The sequence below is a fragment of the Fukomys damarensis genome, unplaced genomic scaffold (genome assembly GCF_012274545.1).
Source record: "Fukomys damarensis isolate Sample0158 unplaced genomic scaffold, DMR_v1.0_HiC HiC_scaffold_30, whole genome shotgun sequence".
Lineage (NCBI taxonomy): Eukaryota > Metazoa > Chordata > Mammalia > Rodentia > Bathyergidae > Fukomys > Fukomys damarensis.
Genome location: NW_022900942.1, coordinates 49,545,994 through 49,568,543, shown reverse-complemented (window position 1 = coordinate 49,568,543; position 22,550 = coordinate 49,545,994). Strand labels below are relative to the sequence as shown.

Sequence of the window (22,550 nt, the reverse complement as noted above, 5' to 3'; positions counted from 1 at the left end):
GGCCCGCGGTGCCTGCTCCACCCGCGAATCTCCGCGCGCTCGGCGCCGCTCCACTTCCCTCTCTGCCGCTCCGGAGACCTTTGTGTGGCAATTACCACTCCCTCCTGGCCCCTCCACCCCTCGGAATTTCATCAATAACTCTGTGCACGGTCTGGGTGTGTGTTCGGCGTTTGTGAGTTCAAACATTTCACACGTGCATGTGCGGTGTGTGTCCGACACGGACTTGTGGGGCGTGTGCATGTGGGGCTAGATCGTTGCGTGTCTGTGTGCCGCGTCGCGTGCATTATGTATGCACACCGATACGCGCATGTTTTGTGTGGATCCAGTTCGCTGTGTTTGTAGGTATTGTGCTCTGCTCGATGTTTGTGTGTACACTCTGTGCACGTGTGTGCAATTCGTGTGTGTATGTGTGTGTCGTGTGTGTTTGGTGAAGTTGGGTCAGTGTCATTTGTCCTGGGAGGTTAAGAGTGTAAAGCTAGGTGTGTTTTTACTGCTGGCTTTCTGGGCGGTGTTACTTGGCTGCTTTTCTTAACCTTTCGGAGCTTACATTTTAATCATCGAAAGAATGTCTCTATAGAAATGCTGGCTGGCAGAGGGGCGTCGGCGTCTTTGGTTTGATGCATGTATATATGTGGGGTTTTTTTCTTCTCTGTTTTCTTTTCTTTTCCTCCTTATCTTCTTTTAAAGGACAGCGGTAAACGGGCTTTTTAAAAGGATATTTCTGTACAATATATCTCACGGGAATGCACGGCATTACATTTGAAGCGGAGGCTTTCAAGGTTTCGGCTGCATAAATTAAATATTTATCCCCCAACTTACTATCTGTTATAAATTGGCCAAAAGAATGAAGGCTGCATGCAGCGGGGGTGTGGGTGGGGGTGTGGTGGTGGTGGTGGGGACTCAAGGCATGTTATTGAGTTGACTTTGTAAAGATTGTTTTACTGTAACTGTAGTCATTTTAAAAAGCTTTTGAGTAACTACATTATGCTCAAGGAGAACATTTGTCAAAAGTAATTATCTAAGTTTCTTTGAAGGGCCTTGCTGGCAAGGCTTTGGATTTTAGCAAAGGGTTTTAGATAATTGGCCCTATTGCCCTGAAAAGAAGTGACAAAAGTCTTTTTTTTTCTTTTTTTTTTTTTTTAATTGCAGTCTAGTTATTGGTGGCAGGAGTGGCCTGGCCCTTTTACTTCTTAGTCTCTTTATGTGGTAGTGGTGTGTTATCATTTCGCCCCTTATCTGTGATTGTGTTAATCGCTAAATCACTCTCTGTGGGTGAATGGCCAGGTGATACTCATTCTCTAATGAACTGAGTCTGGTAGAGGAAACTTAGTTGTGAGGACCATGTGAGAAGTGAGCAGTAAGTGTTAAGTAGATGCCAGATTGATGTTATCGCTGAGGTTTTTTTTTCCTTTTTTTCTTTTTTTTTCCTTTTTTTTCCTTTTTTTTTTTTTTTGCCAGAGCATAGTACATTACTTATTGTTTGCTGGGCCATTAATTCAGAATTGTGTGGGGGTGTGCAGCTTCTGAAAATGCATTATTCAGGTTGGAGTGGCAATCAAGTACTATTATCGGGCTTCAGTGTATGTATTTTAAACAAGTGAACAATGAGTTGATTTATAAATATTTTAAAATAATGATTCATGAATTAGCCATATCTGCCTGTGAAGAGTTATTTAATAGATAACATTATTCTGATGGAATTTAATGCTACCGATTTGCATTCAATCAGGATATGTTGCTCTTCTCAAAACTACTGAGCATTATTTGATTGAATCATGATGTATTTGTATTGATATATCTTGCAATAGATTTCTAAGTCTCAGTTTTTTTGTGTGTGGAAAATTGAATTTTTTCTTGCAAAGTTCATTAATGGGAAAAGACACACTAGGAGTCATCAACACAAAAGAATTAATGATAGACCAGATGTCTCTAACCAGACATATTGAACTAGTAGTTATGGTAATTTTTCAATTTGATTCAAGTTATTTTTCCCCTGGTAGTTGTACAAATGTGTGTATGTTCAAAATGTGACAGTTGAAATAAAATACTGAATAAAGTAGCAAGTAATTGTATTGGAAATATCATTTCCAGAAATTTGTGATTTGTGAAAACAAATTAGGATATTTATTTTGTGTGTAAGAAGAAATTAATCCATTTGGGTAGTAGTAACACTTTTTACGTTTTCTTTTTCATTCCGTGAGTGTATATGGACTTGAACTTTCTTCCAAACTTCCATGATAAAATATTTTACTTGTAATTGATGGTATTAATTTACATTAAATGGAAAAGATTGTTTTAGCATCTCTGCTGTAGTGTCACTGTATTTTACAATACTTTTGATGATTTTGCTGTCATTTAGGACTTTCTGCTTTTTCTCCAACAAATATAAACTCAGTATCTGATGTTAAATGTAAAAATTAAAGAGGAATGGAAAATATTCAACTCAGTATGTTTCTTGTAATATGTCAATTACAGAGAGAGTACTCAAATTACCATAAATCTTCCAATTTGTACAGAGTATATGTGTGGTTTTCTTTAGAGAGAGAGAGAGAGAGAGAGAGAGAGAGAGAGGACACAGGGGAAAAGAAATGCAAAAGAGATATTTTGACCAAAAGCTTATGTTTAACTATAGTTTTGCCTGCATTTTAAGAAAAACATATGGAAGAAAACTAATTCTTTCTACAATAAGGATTTGCAATTGACAGCAGAATTTCTGCTTTCTTTTGAGAAAAGTATACAGACTCCAAATCTGCAAACTCAGTGGCAACTCCAGGGATTTTGTTTTAGAAATAGGTGCAGCTACGAAACTACCATTTTTCTCATAGACTATGTAATGATTGAATGTACAAAAGAAAGAAGAGTGGTATAATTCGCTTGTATTTCCAGGAATGCAGTGATTATTAACAGGCTGCCATCTTAAAACAGTAATGCTACATTTCCCCCCCTTTTTTTCTCTCTGCCCTGCATCAGTTGCAGAATTTCAGCCTTTAGATTCCACCCCTCCCCCTCGGCCTTCTGCAGTTGTAGTTGTTACTTTGCGCATTGCCATTTAATATGGAGTCTGCTCCCAAACCAGATGCATTTTTGTCTGCTTTATCTGCTCTTCTAAGGTTGCAGAGTCTCAGAGGAACCCATAATCAAATGGAAGTATCTTCTGTCTTAATATTTGTAGACCACAATAAGAATAAAAATCAAAACCATAACTCATGTCGAGCTGGGGCTTTGACTTTAATCCTTTTATCTCAAGTCTTTACTCTGTTACTATAAATACAGTTTAAACCATTGTGAAAAGATCTTCATGCTTCTTTGTAAAAAATGAGGATTTGACAGGACCTTGTTTTACTGCACTAAGGGGTTTCTTTGTTACTGACTTAACACAGAACATACTGTTATTTATATATTTATTCTAGGTTAATTCATTTTTTGACATGCAAAAATGCTGTTGCTTTGAGGAGTGCTTTTTGATAGTTTCATCACTTTGTTCTGTAGGGAAGGCTGCTTTTAAGATAATGACTTAAGGTATTAATTTGTTCCCTGAGTTTCCTTTTATTGGTTTTATGCCTCACAATCTTTGTTAAGTCTTAGTGGCACCTGAAAATAAATCTTAACAATTTCAACAGCTTTATACTTGGTAACTTGACTGATTTATTTACTCATAGTTTAGATGTAGATGATAATGAACATCAATTTGTTGAACTTTTTTTTTGTAGTTCAAGGTGACCTTTGTTCAAATTTTTTTTTAAATAACAAATTTTTCTCATTGTTAGAAGCAGGCGGCCATATACGCTGTTATGCTCTATCAGGCTTACTGAGATTTTAAGTAAATTGAAGTTTAATAAATCATATTATATTAAAAAGTAAGTAGGGGTTCTTAAAGCAAATCAGTGAAGATTCTTTTGCATCATGGATTACATTCCACACAAACTATTAGGTTCTCTGTAAAATAAAGCTAAAAGATACTGTAGTTGTTAAAATAGAAAACAGTTCATAATTATTTGAGTACTGTTTGCTGTGCCTTTTGCCTTTGTATTTCAGACCTAAATATAATTTCTCAGGAATGATAAGCACAGAGATGGAGGAATGTGTTGGAATTGCTTTTGGCAATTTCTCATTACGCTGGTTGTGCTTACATTTAGGTTATGATCAGTTCTCTTTAACAGTAAAGGCAGTTTTGACTGGTGATTTGAGGTCACCCTAAAGGTGCACATGAGCATAATTATGAAAATCCTTATTGGCTCATGAGCTTGGTTAATCTATTTCTGCAAATGGAGTTTTGTTTTCAATTACTAAATTTTAACTTGGTTTGATTCAGCTATTTTCTCGGGTCCACACTTAGCATCATCTCTTTATGTCTAGATTTCATCATCTCTTCTTTCAAATATGGAGCTAAATTTCCATTTTGCAATCGGAAAGATAGAAAAAAATTTGATGATTTCTGTGTCTGTTTAGAAAGAAAATGAGTTTCAGATTTGGAAAGAATATTTTAAATTATGAGCTATGTGAACTTAGGCCTAGTGTTTAAGTTGTTAATATTTTTCCCTAATGGCAGAAAAGTTAATTTTAAGCAGTGAATATTTTTTTAAGTCATTATCTTCTTTGAGAAATTTTTTGGTAGTAGATATTTCTTGCCTGTCAGAAATGGACTTTTTTATTGATATGCTATGGGCTTTAGACTTGCAGTTAGTTATACCTGTAAAAGAATTTTACCAAGGAAAGATAAACAGTAAAGAAATTAGAGCTTGTTAAACTTCACTGAGCTGTATTGGAAATGTGAGGTATCATCCCTAAACATTTTGTAGGGTCCTATATCTTTGGTTCATTCGCTGGAGAAGATCCAAAGGTATATCCTCAAGGTCTGTAAAGTTCAGTAGAAGAGCAGGAACTAGTGGAGGACAACTGAGAAGGCACCATCTGTAGGTGACACGTGAATGATCAAGCAGGTGCTGGTTTACACATTTACAGAAGGGAGAAGCTATGTGGTGTGTGGAGATTGTGGAGTACTTAATGGATTAGATGAAACTGAGTTTGCCATTGAAATAAGATTAAGTTTAAACAGATGATGAGATGTGAGCATTGTGAGAAGAGAGAACCGCCTGGGCAAAAGAACAGTGTCAGGCAAGAGGTTAAGTTTAGGAGGCAATAAACAGGTAAGTCTAGAAATATCAGGAGACTGGAAGGAATAGACAGTGGGAGACAATTGAAAACTAAATTGTGGTCAGATTGGAGGGCAGCTGAATAATAGTGTGGAGCTGGTGGAGTAAATGGTTGTAGTAGGAGAATTAAAAACACCCCACCTGCCCCATGCACATAAAAGCACAAAAGAGAATTCATATCCTCTATAATATATGTGTTTATACAGTTAGGTGTACCAGTTTTCCGGAGGATCTCTGCATGCCCCCTTTAATTGGCACCAAAGAGTGTCCACAAAAATTAATACAACTTCAGTCTGTCCTATGTCCTTTACCAAATGAGGCAAAGCAAAAATCCATAAATATTATACATTTGTAGAAGACAGACAGAATGCTCCATTTGTTCCCTAAAATCCTCTTGAAATTAGTAGGTAGCTGGGATTATCCCTGTAGAGTGCTTTCAGGACACCTCTCATCACAAAGTCCCTCAAGAGCAGGGTCTGGCAATTTCTCCTTCTTCTCCCCTTTATCCCCTTCCTTTCCTCTGGGTCCCTCCTTCCTTCCCCCCTCTTCTTCTCCTTTCCTTCTCGCTCTCCCTCTCTCTCCCTCCCTCTCCTTTTTATTTTTATTAATATAGACATTTTAACTGACAAATTTAACTGGTTTGCTGCTTGTTAATAAAAGGATCCAAGCCTATATCAGACTTATTTTCAGCATTTTAGGTTGATATATTTTCTTTTCCTTCTCACTACACTCCTGTTCTCTCTCTCCCTCCTCTACTCTCTCCCCTCTGCCTTTCAACCTTTCTCTTCCTGTATCGAAATTCTGCATGAAGTTATTGCCCTTCTCATTTTATATCCCTGCAAAGCTTGTGCTTGTAGCTCTGTCTCCTTCCAGATCGGGGCCTGGAAGAGAGGCATCTGTGGGGAACCACTTTCAGCTATTTGCCAGCACTGAGTGCCTTGATTGTTCTGCCTTTGTCCTTGCACAGTTGGTAGCTGCGGAATTCTAGCCCTGCCTGAAACTTTCCCTGAAGAGCCCTTGGGGAACAAATAGAAACATTATATGATTAGCCACATTGTTTTCATTATTAAACAAATCTACATAAAAGGGTGGCAATTAACAGCTTTATAGGCCTGAACTTAGACACCTTCCTCTCCTCTTCCCTCAGTATTTCCACTTGAAGGGGTAACAATTAACTGTTGCTGGTTTTAATGTCAGCAACTGACAACACTAAATCTGGAATAGGCACTTCTCCTGGTTGATTGACATATAGCCTTCTGACACATTCTTATGCCAGTTTAAGGCAAATGTGTGCCCTGGGGTTAGAGCCAAAGGGCTTGTCAGAACACTGACTTTAATAGCTGAAATATATAACTTAAGTGACATCCAGGACCTTAGCTTTGGTGGAACTTTTAGAACCTAAAGAATTCTCCAAGGCAATGTAATTTATACTTTGTGGACAAGCTTAACAATTTGCAGATTTTTCTAAATATATACACATCTAAACCTAATTTATGATATAATTATTTATCATGAGTTTATTTTGCATAAATTTAGCATAAATTAGTTTGGGGAAAAGTTGATTATGAAATTAAAGTATCGCACATTTACTAGTTTTTGGCAAGTAGTTCATATTTTTTAAGCAACACTATTACGCAGCAGTTGATTTCTGAATTAATCTGAAGATCAGTAATAAATCATAGTTATCAATGACTTAGAGAAAAGAACAGGATGGAACTTGTTCACCTTTGTCACAAGGCAGATGGGACTCCTAAGATTTCATTAACTAACATACATCAGAATATATTTTAATCATTTCAAAGGGTTGAAAATTGAGTTTGGATCCTCAGGCTTGTTTTTCAGTTCAGTCACAGGGAGTCATGATATAGGGAAGCTATTGTTCATTCTTTAGCTTGTTAATGTCAAAATTAAATGACTGCATATGTAATTTGTACACAGATCAAAATGTTTTTGGCATAGCCAGAGAATGACATTGCTGTCTGGCCCATTGGGATTCTTTATGACCCTCCATCCACCTCAGTACCATCCCTTCAAACACAGATGAACTCTTACTTTGAAAAGTTTTAAAAGAAAATTGCCTTTCTTTTAAAAAAGTGTTACAATAGCTTCATAACCTTGTAACCATGACTTGTATTTATGTCTTTCCTAAATTCTTTTCATTTCTTGTTTCACTCTTTTAAGGCAATACTATTATTCAGTTACGTGTGTGTATGTATGTATGTATTTATTTGATACTGGGGATTGAATCTGGGACTCTGTGCTTGGGAGGCAGGCAGCAGCACCACTGAGCTAAATCCCCGGCCCTCGATTACATTTTATAATCAAACTTTTTAAATATTCTTCTTCTTCTTTCTCCATCAGTCTTCTTATTCTTTCTGTCCATCTTCTTCTCTCTGTTGACCCCTTAATGCTGTCCTCAGTCAGGTTTACCTGTCTCTTCTTTTATTCTTCTTGCCCCCTAACAGTCTCACCACCCCGGTGACAGTTCTTCCATGTGGAGGATGCCAGCCCTGATATTCTTCCTGAATTTCAGATTCATATTCATTTCTATTGCTTATATCTAGGTGGGATGGATATTTCAATTGAAATTTAGCCAGTTCATTTAAATATTTATTGAACACTTGCCATATGCCATGTATTGGGCACACAGAGAATGTAACAACATCCCATGGGTACCTAAACGCAGAGTCCTAGAAGAGTGGTTAGTTCCGTCTTCTACATTTAGCTCACCTTCAGCTTCTCTTTTCATTCATTATATATTAGATGGTTCTGACCTTCCAAATAATTTTTGTCTATAATCTTTTTTCCAAATCATAATTTAGTAAAGCTGTATGTTATCTTTCTAGAACACATCTTTGTCTGCCTTTGTTCTGCTTAAAAACCTTTGTGATTACCAGCTGAAAATCAGCAGCCATGAAGAGCCTTTCAATACCAAAAACATCTTTTAAAAATGTAATGTTATGATATTATGATTATCAAGTTCTGTGCTTAACTTAATGTGCTATATCTCCCCTTCTTAAATTGTCTCTTTTAACACATTCTTAAAATTCTATTTTGTGTGTGTGTGTGTTTGAAAGCCTTTGGGTCTAAGCCCTTAGTTTTTGTATGTTTTAATTTTGAGGTATACACCACCATGATTTATAAGAATTACAAAATTGTGAATAGTTATATCCTTTTTATATTATCTATATCCTCACATGAATTATTCCTACTCTTATAAATTGAGTCAAAAGTGGTCAAAAACAGGGTTTTATTAAACATTAGTCCCAAAATATGTAAATTACAATGCAAAAACAATCCTCTACAAAACTCAACAAATTTTTCATTTTGAAAAGTAAAGAAACTTTGCACAGAAAAAATCAAAGTCCCATATTTTTACCTTTGAATGATAATTTAGCTGGTTATAAAAGTTTGATTTAACTATCCTCAGTATATTAGACATGTTTTTTTCATTATGTCCATGTATCAATGAATGTGACACCTGCTTTACTTGAGTTTAATTGTGATTCTTAGGAGAGATATGCTTTTTACTGTGTCACAGTTGGTATATATCCTTTTCTTTTCATCACAGTTGTACAAGATCTTGCTGGCTGGTTTGTTTTTATTCTACTTGATATTTACAGCATATTTAATTGTTTTATGGTTTACAATGTAGATCATGTTTTTAGAACTTATTTATTGAATTGTATGCTTACCAGATCATGAATTCTTTGAAATCTTCTAAGAGTCCTTTAAATCCAGCATCTCTAGGTTTTGGATTATAAACTCTGTAAAAACAATGGGAAAAGAACTTCTTTAATTCTGAACTAGATACAGGATTATCAGACAGGATTATGTGCCATGAACAACAAAAAACAACTCATAAAATCAAAGGCAAACAAGCAGGGCGAAAGGTTATAAAGTGGTTCATATAACCATCAGGTACGATTTGGAGAATCAAGCTTGGAAATCAGTCAAGAATCCATACAGTCTGGGCCCAAAAAACACAGAATGTGTTCTACATTAGTTTGGATTTTGCTTCTCATGGTTACTTCTTGCAAAGCAGGCAGTGGTGCCACTGAGCTAAATCCCAAGCCCTAACAAATTTGGATGTGATAGGCTTTCATTTTCATTCATTTTCAAATACTTTCTCATTTCTCTTTTTTGTTTGTACTGGGGATAGAACTCAGATCCTTGCACTTGCAAGGCAGGCGGTAGAACCACTGAGCTAAAGCCCCACCCTAGTTCCTTCTTGATCACTACTGCTGGGACTCCTTGCGCTTAGGGGACTCTAGACTGCTGCCAGCTGATCATGACTGTATCGTAATCTACTATCTTTGCATCCTGTGTCATGATTCAGATTCACAGGCAGAAGCATCTAACTGGCCTACTTGAGGCCCCAGTTCTGTTTCTTAGCTGCTAGAGAGTAATGAGAAGTTATATCTGACCTCCACTCCCTGCAGTCCCTGTAGTGCAAACATCTCCAGTTTCATTTTCATAGCAACAGTAAAGTCCGAAAAATTAAAGTTGACATATTGGCCTCATCACCACCACCTATTCTCAGCAATTCTGTTCCCCTTTCTTACATCTCTCTGTGAAAGTCATCCCCAGTGTTACAGTTGTACTAACTGCACACCTACTTTTTATCATTTATCCCATCTTGTATTTTTCCTTTTCTTAGTATAACGCTGAATTTCATCAGTTTTATTTCCCTTTCTTCAACTCTTCAAATCCTTATCTCTAAATCCTACACATATCTGCTTCTGTTTCATTTACCTTAATTCAGGTATATGGATTAGGAAGACAGTTCAGATTAATTATAGGTCTAAAAGTAGCAGATTTGTGTTTGAATACAAATTCTGCTACTTGCTCTGTGTTTGACCTTGGGCAAGTTATTTTACATCTCTCAATTTTAGTTGCACTGTTAAACAAAGAATAATATCTACCTTAAAGAGTGTTTGGAACATTTAAGTAGATAATGTGCATAAATATGTTTGTTTAATACAGTGTGTGACATTATGAGTTGCCAGTTATTACTTTCTGGCGATCTGTTCCTGTAAAATTGCTGTAACTAATTTGTAACTTGTTTCAGTGACTCTAGACTGGTCATTACTAAGAATCATTCTGAGCATCTGTAACCACTTATTTAAAAGTAAAAGTGGTTCATAGTAACTCCCTTGAGTCCAACTTAGTCTCTGTTCTGAACAAATGGCATTGTCTTAAAGGAGCAATTGAGAAAGTTAGGGCAGTCAAAGAAAAGAACAAGGAATAGTAAGACAAATTAGGGATAAAAACATCAGGAAGTTGTTACAGTCATTAGACTTGAAAGGTTAAGAAGAATAGAGTGGTAAATGACCGGAGGTTGACTAATACAGTAAGAAAAGGCTGCCTGACAAGAACCGTGACCTCAGGTCGTGGATAGTCTTCTTTCCTGCAAGGAGGAACCACAGACATCGATATCATGACTGCTCCATGCCTCTATTCACTGAGCTCCAGTTGGTGCCCCACACAGGGGTCACACTATCCAGAAACCAGAGTGGAGGAGAACTCTACTGAGTAGATCCATAGCCTAACTGGATACAAGGGAAAACATAGATAATCATCTAGAGATGCTTATGGAGATTGTCCCACATCTGAATACATCTTTTTTTTTCTCATTGAGTTTATTGGTACATTCTAGGTATATAGTACAGTTACATTCAATTCATCATTGGGATCTTGTTGTACCCTTACATGACAGGTCTCGGTGCTCATTTTTTCCCCTTACCCCTGCCCTCCCTTTACCCCTCCTCCTTTCTCTATTTAGAAATACTTTATTTCCATTTTGTAATTTCTCACTTTTTTTCTTTCCCATTATTTCATTTCCCCTACCAGTCCCACTTCCCCTACACCTTTAGCCCTTTTCTTCCTATTTCACATTGTCAAGTATACCATTAGGATCTTATGTGCCATTATAATTTTTCACACCAGAGAAATTATTTGGTATTTATACATGTGTGACTTATTTATTTCATTTGAGTATATCCTCAATATGCATCCATTTTCTTATGAATGACTCTAATTTCTCATTCTTTATGGCCGAGTAGTATTCCATTTTATAGAAAAAACACATCTTCTTTATCCAGTCTCCCAAATGAGGGGCAAATGGGCTGTTTCCAAGTTTTAGCTATTACAAACTGTGCTGCTATGAACATAGGTGTGCATATCTGAATACATCTTTTAATAGCTTTCCATTATTTCAAGCGGACAGTTCCCTTATATTGCAAACCTTCATATCTGCCTTCTGCATACTTCTCTGGTCTCATTGTTTATTCTCCTGCTGCTGATATTCCAAACTCCTAAACTGTTAAAGTGCTGTTGGATCTTTGAATTTATCTTGTTCTCAGTATTTTGCCTTGACTTTGTACACGTTCATTTTCTTTGTAAAATCCTGTCTTGCCACCCCTTCTCTTCTTTTAACAAGTAAATTATTAGGCTTTCTTCAGATTTCAGGTTCCTTTGAGAAACTTTTCTAGGCTCCCAAAGCACTTTGGAGTTGTCCAACATAGTATAATTTTCTGTTTGCTTTCTTGCTTCTAGTTTTTCTTGAGTGATGTTACACTGCCCGAGTTGGTTTTGACTATAGTTAAGAGAATAAGCCCAAGAAGATTTTTCAGAGAAGATGATAGAGCCAAGTCTTTAAAATTTTTGACAAATTTTCTGTATAAATGGGGAAAGGTTTCTCCATATAACTTATGTCTTCTTGATTTATTTCTAAATGTCAATGCTACTGTGCAGTGTAGAGATAAAATTTTCTAAGAATCAGTTGAGAATTTATGAATTTTGAAAATATATGTCTGCTTTCAGTCCAGTAGTGGCCCCTATTATTTCATGGGGATAATGAGTATAATTAATAGCCCTAAAAATACTCATTTCCTGTCATTAATAGGTTAGTACTATGTGAATGAAATAAGTTCTGGACCTTGACCTTTGGGCAATTAACTGAAAAAAAGAAAATAATCCTGGCAGCCCAAATGAGATTCTCCTCTATAAATTGAAAATTGTGTGCTGTAGGAGTAGAGGAAGTAGGAGGGGTAGGGGAAAGGTAAGAAGGAAGAAGGAAAAATATGAGAAAAGGAAAAACATGGGAACAAATTCTTTGTAAAGAGGGAAGCGTGGTGGGGTGAAGAGAGGGCTGGGGGATGGGGAAAAATAAAGCAGACCTGTCATGTAAAGGTACAAGATCCCAATGATGAATGTAACTCTACTGTATACCTAAAATGTACCAGTAAACTTAATTAAAAAAAAAACCTCATTATTTACAATTAATCTTATGTATTTGATGTTAATAAGGCAAAATGCTGGTTTATAAAAGCTCACTATGACTTCAAACCAAAATAATTATCTAGTATATTGGTTACAAAACAGATTGGAAATATTTGCAAAGTAATTATTGCTTTTTGTACATATAAGTAAAATATTCATAAACTGGGTGCTGCAGTCTCCCTTTGAAAGCATGGGGCTCTAACAGAATGGTGAAATGTAGGGGCCGGGGATTTAGCTCAGTGGTTCTGCCACCTTCCTTGCAAACAAGCACAAAAGAGCTGGGTTTGATCCCCGGTACCAAAAAAAAAAAAAAAAAAAAGAATGGTGAAATGTTATTAGCCTATGAATTATCATAAAATATTTTCCCCAAAATTCAGTGCTGTATTTAGGAACTGGTGTGTGTCCCAGACATCCAGGGGCTGAAAGCTCAGCTCCTAGCTGGTGGTGGAACTGTGAGGAGATGAGGCCTATAGGGAGGCCTCGGGTCATTGCAGGTGGGCTCTTAAAGAAACGGTGGGGCACTGACTTCTTCTCCTTTCTTTGTTCATGCCCATAAAGTTAATGGATTCTTCTGCCATGAGCACCCTGATGTGAAGTGTTACTTTTCCACAGACCCTAATGTAGAGGGGCAACCAACCATAGAAGGAAGCCTCTAAAACTGGGAGCCATACTAAATTTTTTCTTATATATTGATTACTTCACGTATTTGTTAGAGTAACACTAGTGTCTTTTTCAATAGCGATAGCTAATAGAAACAGATTTTACGGGGGCGGGGGTCTTTATATGCCTGACACAGAGAGAAACCTATTATGTGCATTGTAACAATTGATCCTGTGAGCTGACGTAGGGCACACTTTATAGTATCATCTGCATTTTCAATGAAAAATTTAAGATTTAGAAGGGCTGTTAGTTGAATATTTCTGAATCGCAATGTAACAAATTCAACTCAAATGAGTTTAAAGAGAAAGACTGAGATCTGAGAAATCCAAGAATAGACTTCAATTTTAAGAAGATATAGAGATGAGAGAATGTCAGCAAGATACATGTCTTTTTTCTACCTGTTGTCCTTATTTTCTTTGTGGCTTCATACAGTGGACAGGGTTCTACCCAAATCTTGGAGAAGATAAGGTGGTCAAAGCATTACAGACCTGTGTCCTCAAAGCTTAGCTGCACCAGCATAAAGCAAATCAATCTCAATCAATCTGTTTTTCTTCCTTTCTGTCTTTTTCCCCTCTCAGTCTCTGTCATTTTAAAAATGCCAACCCTGGGAAATACTACCCTTCGTCCTTGCCTGGCTGATACACCTTTTTCTACATGAACAACAACGGCCAGGATCAGGTAATATGATTGACTGACTCACAAGGATCACGTGGAACAAAAGAAAACTACATAAAAGTGCCAATAAAAGGCGAATGGAAAATGTGCTTGGAAAACAAATTATAGAAGTCAGTGCCTTTGCTACACATAGGGTGAGTTAAATTGCTCAGGTAGTAAGTGGGAGAGGAATGATTAAAACTTATGTCTGCCTGACTTCAGTGTTCTGAACCTAAGTGTTCTCATATAGGCACTTTCTCATTATTTTTGGTGTTACTTTGTGATATTTATTTTACACTAAAAATATATGAAAGCCACGGCAGCCATTGAAAATATCCTAAATATTTGTTTGGATATTTCCCCTGAAACCTACTTTCTTGATTTAGAAGCTATAAGTTTCCATGGATGGTTTCTGTTCTGGTTTCCCTGCACAGATTAGTTTCATCAGCGTTCTGTATGAATGGTCCCTGTATTATATTTCTGTAACACTATGAATGATCATTACATAATATTTATAACACATTCAGGATCGGATCTATTTAGGTCTTAACATCCTAAAATAGATATTTCTGCATGACGTTTCCAGATACTTTTTGGGATGCAAGTAAATATATTTTCTCTGCTAAAATGCCAAATTCCTTCCCTGGGTTGATCATCACTCTTAACAGTTTGACTTAGCCAAAGTGAACCGGCCTTTCTTCTCTCTGGAGTGAACCATCATTCCTTCCTCTGAGCACTGAGATAAAGTCAGATGAATCAGACAGAGAATGATACCTTATTTCTGTCGAAGTCTGTGGACTCACAGTGTCAGTACTGTGATGTCCTGTAACATTTCTCTTCTTGTAGATCCCAAGTAAATGAGATGTGATACTTCAGAAAGTTTCTGTCTCTTTCAAAGTCTTTCACTCAGCTTCGTGAAAATTTACCTGTGTCTTTTCAACTCAGAAGAAGGTGGATGTTCTGAGGATCAATGTTTATTCATGCTCCTCTGTTCTAGGCAGAGTTGTACACTGTGTATAAAGAGACAAAAGCATTTAGTCCAGGTCCATTAGCATCTTTAAATGAAAAAAATATGCTATTCAACATAAACAAAAATGCTATCTCCTTATTCTCAACCTTCCAATTTTTATGTCTGCCTATGCTAATACTATCATTACCAACCATGTTTCAGGAACTAAATAGGGATAGATGGCCTGTCAATAGGAAAAGCAAAAAAATAAATGGGAAAATACAGATATTACATTTCCTTTTTAATCTTCGAATGACTCTAGTTTTTGGTTTTCAGAATTTTCCATTCACTGAGCTCAGTTTCATAGTTAGAAATGCATTCGTGAAAGTTAAACACAGTTTTTATTTCTTAAAAGCTTTAGTAGAGAATGAAGCCCTTTCTTTTAGTTAACTCCACCTACGACATCTTTTCATGAAATGTTATCTCTTAATCCTCTCAATGCTAAGGGATAGTAGTCAGCAGTTTTAGTACAGAGAGTGATTTTGAGAACATGAAAGCTACCATCCAGAAACATGAATGATGGAGAAACCAACAGTACAACTTTAATGAAACAGTGTTTTGCTATAATTTTTCCATGTGTTTGTGTGTACATTTTTATGTTGATGAATAATAGCATGTACAAAGGAAAAAAGGAAAAGTTTAAAATATTTCTGTTTTTAATACATGGGTGAGTTTTTTAATCGGTAAGCTGGTGCACAATTCTTTTCATTTTTCCTCCTTAGAGACCTGTGGTGGGATTGCTCTTCTTTTCTCTCTTGAAGTTAGGTATGACTATGTAACTTATTTTGTTACCCCTGGTTTGAAACATTTTATAGTTAGTGTCTGACTCAGCTGACTTCTTTGCTGGCTGTGTTCATCACCAAATTGGTGGAATTCTAGCTAATTTGATTTTTGGTTAGTCATCTAGATGTGAGTGAGCAATAAGTATTTGTTTTAGTCCATTGAGATTTAGGGGTTGGTGCTCACTGTTGCATAACCCTTCCTTTCCTGGTGGAGACAGTCCTTAGAGCAAAGCCGGTGTTTTTATTTCAGGCACCTTTTACCTTTGTTTAGGAGACACTGAATATATACTTCTGTGCTTAAGAGGTGAATTAGGTCAAGTCCCCTTTTCTTTCTTCTGCATTAAATTGCTTTATAAAATCTTACTCTGCAGAATTGTGCTTTGGCACTTTGAATGTGTAAACAAAAGAAAATTGTTATTACTGTGAAAATTCTTCTGTATTCCATATTAGATAATTCGGTTTGTGTTTTTGCCTCATCAAACAATTGTTTTTCCTCCCATTTGTCTTCTGAGGAACAGTTTCTAACCTGACAGAATAGAACAACTATGGTTAACAGTATTGAATTCCAACATAATTGAAGAGATAGGAAATGGGCGCCTGATGTTTTAAATACATTAAAGTTTCCAAGTTGAAACAAATTGTGTTTCATTGACAGCGCAGGGCCAGGTTGTTACACTACTCAGAGCAAAACTGGTGCTGTTATAATGCTGCTTTCTTCTCTTCCTTTTCTTTTTAACCCACCCCTCCTTAGCTTAGGGGAGTAGTGATCAAGAAGCACCTTTCCTAATGGATTATCTCCCAGTCGATTTCTCACAGGTACCCTGCATATTTCTGTCCACTGAGTCCCTGATCACCCTCAGACTCTGTCCTACCACTATCCTCTTCTCTAGATACAGTCTCTCTATTGAGATCCCCCCATTGTTATAGGAACAGGGAAATATTGGAAAAGAACTATCTCAAAAGCCTGTAGACTTTCATACCACGAGAAATGTGTTGGCCATAGGCGTCCTAAACCAGATGAGCAATGTTGCCCAGCTCTTCAGCTCACAGAGTCACCCGTGTCTGCACTGTGCCACACCCCCAAACCCTAGACCAGGATGATTCCTGGAATTTTCCACCAATTCTTCCCTCAAATGGGGATGATGTTTTAAATGCACTATCTCTGACATGTTACTTCGTTATCTATTTTAAAACATCTCTGACATAGTTTATCTGGTGAAAATGTCAATTTTTTACACTGATTTCCTTATTTACAACATTTTGTCCTTTACAAAGGGTAGAGCCACTTAATTATAATAATTGTGAGTTAGGCTGCCGCTAAATTGAGAGGGTCACAAAACAGATTTGCACCTTCTTAGTTTTAATTTCCCATAGTGTACGTCAGTTATGTTTTATCTTTATATACTCTCAGCATCAGAGGTCATACAGATAATCCAGAGGTTTGTCACCTTCTGAGTTGTTCTCTATACCATATGACATACATAGTTCTCTTAAAACTGCAAGGGTAATTTGCAGCACTCTCAAATTTTTCTACAGAAAGCTTGCATTAAGAGGACTGATTCCTTCTGAGCCTAATGTCTGCTGTCTGTAGTTGAGCAAATACAAGAGAATAACATCTGGTCTAATTTATCTTCAGGCATAATTTAATAATGCTGAATGGTAACCTCTGCGATCAATCGAAGTAAGACTTTATGTGAGTGCTAATTTAGAGTTGGTTAATAGGTAACTTTTTCTTTGTATTTCTGCTTTCAAAGGGATAGATATTTTGATCACATCAAAGTTAATCATTTTTCTTTATTCCAACATTAAAATGTGGTATTATAATGGAGTCGTGAGATCCCATCCTGGTTGTAAGCAGAACTCAAATTGTAAAATCAGAACTGAGGAGGGCTAGGAAGCAGTAGGAGCTGTCTGATTTCATAAAGAATCTTTTGTTGAAAAGGTAAATTTTAATATTTCATTGCCTCCTTAAAGAGACTCATACCAGTATTTTATACCAATAAATATTAGCTGATGGAAACCAGTTCTGTGTGCCCTGATGAATATGGCCTTCATTTTTCCAACACATGGCTTAAGAGGCATAACAGAAAGAGGAGTAGGGTTGGAAAACTTGTCTACTATTAGAGTAGTTAGTTCATCAAGTGACATATAAAAATAACTTCTCCAAGAGTTTATTCAGCATAATTCCGGATGTAGATATTTTTATGTATTGTAATTATTTAAGCGCAACAAATTGGGGTGGGGGAACATTGAGTTGGTTTTTAGTACAAAGCATGATGGTAGATTTTTATGCATGACTTCAGTTAGAAATGGGGACACAGTAATCTGGAGAAAGTCTTTGTATCATATTTCTAAAATCGTAGGGCACCTGTTTCATATTTTTAAAATGTTAGTCCCCTTTCTGAAGCCTAGGAATTAGGAATTTCTTCAGCTATTACTCATCACATTTGAATTCTAGGTAAAGATCTTTTACTATTAGAATTATTTATTGCTTTTTGATAGTGAGCTGCTAATATTATGAAATTATTTAAATTTTTAGATATTTCTTTACATAGATCAAAATATATTTAACAAAGGGGTACACTCCACATTCTCAACGTTTTAGTTTGCTTAGGATTTGAGTTGGCAGTGATAAAGAGGTTTTAGTAATGGCTATGCTTCTATTTGTCTTTAAAAGGAAACAGAAAAATTAACATTGAACCTAGAATCATTTATTATTATTGTTATTATTATTATTATCATTATCATTATCTCTATGTGGGGCCTAAAACCCAGACCTTTAAAAAATCTCCCATGAAAGGAACCAACCGTGGACTTAATAATTAGTATAACAGATGCAGTGGTCTTGAGTATGTAGTATCTAATTTAATGAAAATAATTTATTGGAAGACTTATATAACTGTAAGCGAGTAAAGGAGATTGGCAGGTCCAAAATAACACCTGCAAAGAAGCAATGGACATGTCCAAGATGCTCTCACTTTTATTTCTCCCTGCACATCAGCCTTATTTTCTAAAGTTGGCTTCTTCCATTTGGCTAGGACCTTAGCTTCTAGCAAATCTCAGCATTCCATCTCATAGTGTCATTACCAGAAAGTAGTGGAATTTGTTTTTGTTGAGTTTTAGTCTTGTGTGTCCTGGAGAAAATAAATGATTAACCCTCCTTGTGTATCCAACCCCAGCTATCCCTTCATCCCATTGTCAGTAGTCAACTCTCAACTCTACAATATCTATGAGAATATGACAACATCCATTCAAACTAAAATACAGCAGGGCATGCTTCAGAAAGGAATTGGTAGTTGTTCACATAAACCATTGAGTACATAAATATGTAATTATTTGTCATCGATTCATCTTGTAGTTATATATAAGCTAAGTTTATATTAATGTGTACCATGTTCTGGGCACTGAAATTATACCAGCAAGCCCAAATACTATGATAATCACACACCCACAAAATCTGAAGTACAATGCCACTGTGGGAGATAGGTAGGCAGAGGTATACATATAGTATAGTCTTCTTCCATTTATTTTAAATGTATTTCTAAGCAAATTATGTGCTTGCTACTCTTCCCTTTTCCAATGTACAAAGCCAGCGGATAAGAATCCCCAGAGGTGGCGATACCATATTTTATTCTATTTAATTTTGGTCTATCAACTTGGTAAATATTTGTTGAATCATTGAATTATTGAGGATGTAATGTGTTGTCCAACTGCAGTCAGGATAAAAGAGTTACTGTTAACTGTGACAAAATAAGCATCATTGTCTTTGTCATTCTTCAACATTTAAGTGGGTAGAATCAAATAATTCCATATAACAAAGTCATTTTATACAATTATTGAGAGATATATTTTACAACTAATTCCTGCTGGCAGATACATCTGGATACCATGTCATTTGAGAATAGTCTGTGGGAATAACATTGAGGAAATTTCCTGACTCAGATTGAATGATGATTAATGTTCACTTTAGAGAATATTTAATATACCTATATTTCATTTTCTCTACTGTGCTTTACGGTATCAGCTATATAACTGTTTCTGTTCTTGTTTAAGTATTCAGTTTTGATTCTTGTTTGGGCTGATTTTTCAATTAGTTGTTAGCCATTATATAATTTATATAATACATGCATAATTAATATAATATGCAGAGATTTGTAAGTATATAATTTAAAGATTATGCAAGTCATTTGTGTTTTTAAATACAAAAGCATAATAGAGAATGCAAGTTTTTCCATTAGCTTCTACTTTACAAGGTAACGCCTATTAACTCTGAATATTTTTAAATTATGTGAATGTGAAGGGTGGTTTGTGGATGGGTATATATGAAGAGTACATACACTGAATCTGTACTTACCCTAGAAATGGTTTTTTAACTGGCTCATTTTTACTCATCATTTTCTCTGGACATCCTCCTATGTCAGTACATATTTTCTTATTTGTTACTCTATTTCTTGTAACGAATATTAGTTATTTTGTGGTATGTATGTATCTTCATTTGTTTAATTATCTTAGATTATATGAAAGTACCAAAAAAAAGTACAATGTTTCACTGAAAGTACAGAATGAGTTTTGGATTTCTATAAGAAAAAAATACGTGAATGTGAATTAGATTTAATAAATAATGCTGCCTGTCTTTTACAATTTAAAGTAAGTACTGATGAATTACCCTCCCAATAAGTCTGTACTGTTTGTTTCAAGCTAGTGTATTGTGATGGTGAAATACCTAGACTAGGAGGACCTGTGTTTGAATCCAGCTCTACTTTTCACTTGGGAATACACTGATATAAATGAAGTAATGTATTGGTGTCTCTGGTCTTTTGTTTGCCAAAAAATATAATAAAAGACTACTTAACATGTGATTACAAACATGTGTTAACACAAATGGAGTTCTTAGAAAAATGCCTAGTCTGTTTCTATTACAAAGTTCTTTCTAGCATTATGTAACTATTAGTTGCTGTTATTAAAATTAGCACCTTGTAAGGACTCCCAAAATATCTAGTGATTGCTGCTTCATAATAGAGTACTACAGAGGATGCTGGCTTTGACCATGTGTATTTCTGTCCATTTTCATAAGGATAGTGATTTGATTCCATATGTTGGCAAAAATACACATTAACAACCTTAATTTTCATAATATTGCTATCTGAAAAATCTAGTTTTTAGTTATATACCTATCCATATTTTGTAATAAAAATATGCATAAACTCCAAGCTGTTGTTAGATTATGAAAACTTGATTTAATCATGTTGGATCTTCAGAAGGTTTTTCTATTTGGATATTTCACTTAATATTCTCCATTATATTTTTGTGTTACATTTGAATTTTTATGGGAGGACTCACAACAAAGCTTACATACATTCTATGTTTGCTTTTGGAAAATCCTCATGGAGGATTTTACTGTTACCATCAAGGACCTTGTGAATTTCAACTAAAATTAGAAATTCTGTTCAACCCAGCTACTCTTCTAGGTATCTTCCCCAAAGGGTAAAAGACATCATTTTACAGTGATACATACAAACTCGTGTTTATAGCAACACAATTCGTAACAGCTAAATCTTTGAAGTAGACTGTATGTCCATGAACAGATGAATGGATAAAGAAAATGTGATATTTATGCACAGTGCTCTTCCATAAAGAAGAATAAATCAATCATTTGTAGGAAAATGGATGTACTTAATGTTAAGTGCAATAAATCAGACACGCAAGCTTAAATATTGCATTCTTTATATGAGAAAACCAAAATATAAATATAGAGCAAAATAAAAGATAGATCATAGGAAATAGGAAGACAGATCTTATGCAAAAGGGAAAGGGATCAAGAGATGGAATGAGGGAGAAGGTGGAGGGGAGAAGAAGGGAATGAAAAAAAAATTAAGATGTGTTATGTACAAGTACCAACTCCCCCCCCAAAAGTGAAAGCATCATGTACTGCAAACAAGCACTAAAAGAAAACATAGGAAAACCTTTATATGCTCTGACAGACACGTTTGTTTCACTCAGCTAATGTTAACTAACACTGCATTTTGCTGCCACAAAATTAGGACAGTGCTCCAGATCAGTCATGGCAACTTTATCATTAGAAATAATTTTTCATTTTTGAAGCATTCCGTTGTATTGGTCTGTTTTTAATTAGGGTTTTTCTTAAGGAAGTGTGATAAGGAAAGTAAGATAGAAGTTATATGGGCTGTGAATGGGTATGAAATGGTGAAGTATGAGCTCATTGACAGGACACTGGAAGAGTTTACAGATAGGAACTAGGTTATTGGGCTGATAGCCATGGGAAAAGTAACAGAAAATTACCCAGACATCCTGGGTTTAGATCTTGGTTCTACCCTTTGCTAGATATACAGCTTTAGTCTCATTTAAATGAGTTATTCTTTGCCTTAGTTCATCACTCATTTTTAAAATAAGGGTGATAGTAGGCCCTATGTGATTATTTTGAAGATTAAAGGACCACATGTGCATGACAGCATAAGGATTGATGCAGAGTAACTGCCGTGTAAGTATTTGCTATTATTTTGAAAAGGGAGCGTAAAATTTTTGATATCATAGAATATTGAGCTTTATCTCAAATCTTAGTGAAAGTCTGGAGTATATTATTAAAGAGATTACTATGAGCATTTAGAAATGGAAATAAGGATCCCTAGAAGACATTATGGATTCTTGCAGTTAATTCATGTCAAGCTAAATTAATTTCTTTTTGATAGGATTAGCAGGCTTATCCATCAGGAAGATGCGCTTGTTAGAGGTAAATTTCAGCCAGTCCTTTGACATGAGTTTATTGTGAAACACTTTTAGAAGTGATGGATAGTTATGAACTGAGTGATAGTATAATTAAATGAATTTGTAGCAGATTGAACATCTATAGGCAAAGAATATTGATTGAGTAATCAGCATCAGTCTAAAACAAGATCCCAGCAGCAGCCAAAGGGTTTGTTTTTCATTGCTTTGTTTGGCTCTGTCATGAACACTTAGAGGTGTGCCTCAAAAGTGTGCTTGTCAAGTGTG

The 22,550-nt window shown here is 35.7% G+C and overlaps 1 long non-coding RNA gene across 2 annotated transcripts in view; it reads right to left on the bottom strand.

Annotated features, from left to right (window-relative positions):
* The window catches only part of LOC104871961, a 29,886-nt gene that overhangs the window by 1,825 nt on the left and 5,511 nt on the right, over positions 1 to 22,550 (bottom strand). Inside the window, exons 2-3 of one of the 2 annotated variants that reach the window (XR_783020.2) lie at positions 14,526 to 14,761; positions 8,849 to 8,920 (exon numbers count right to left, since the gene is read on the bottom strand). This is a non-coding gene — a long non-coding RNA (uncharacterized LOC104871961). The remainder of the gene's footprint in view (positions 1 to 8,848; positions 8,921 to 14,525; positions 14,762 to 22,550) is intronic. The other variant, XR_783019.2, reaches the window with a different exon arrangement.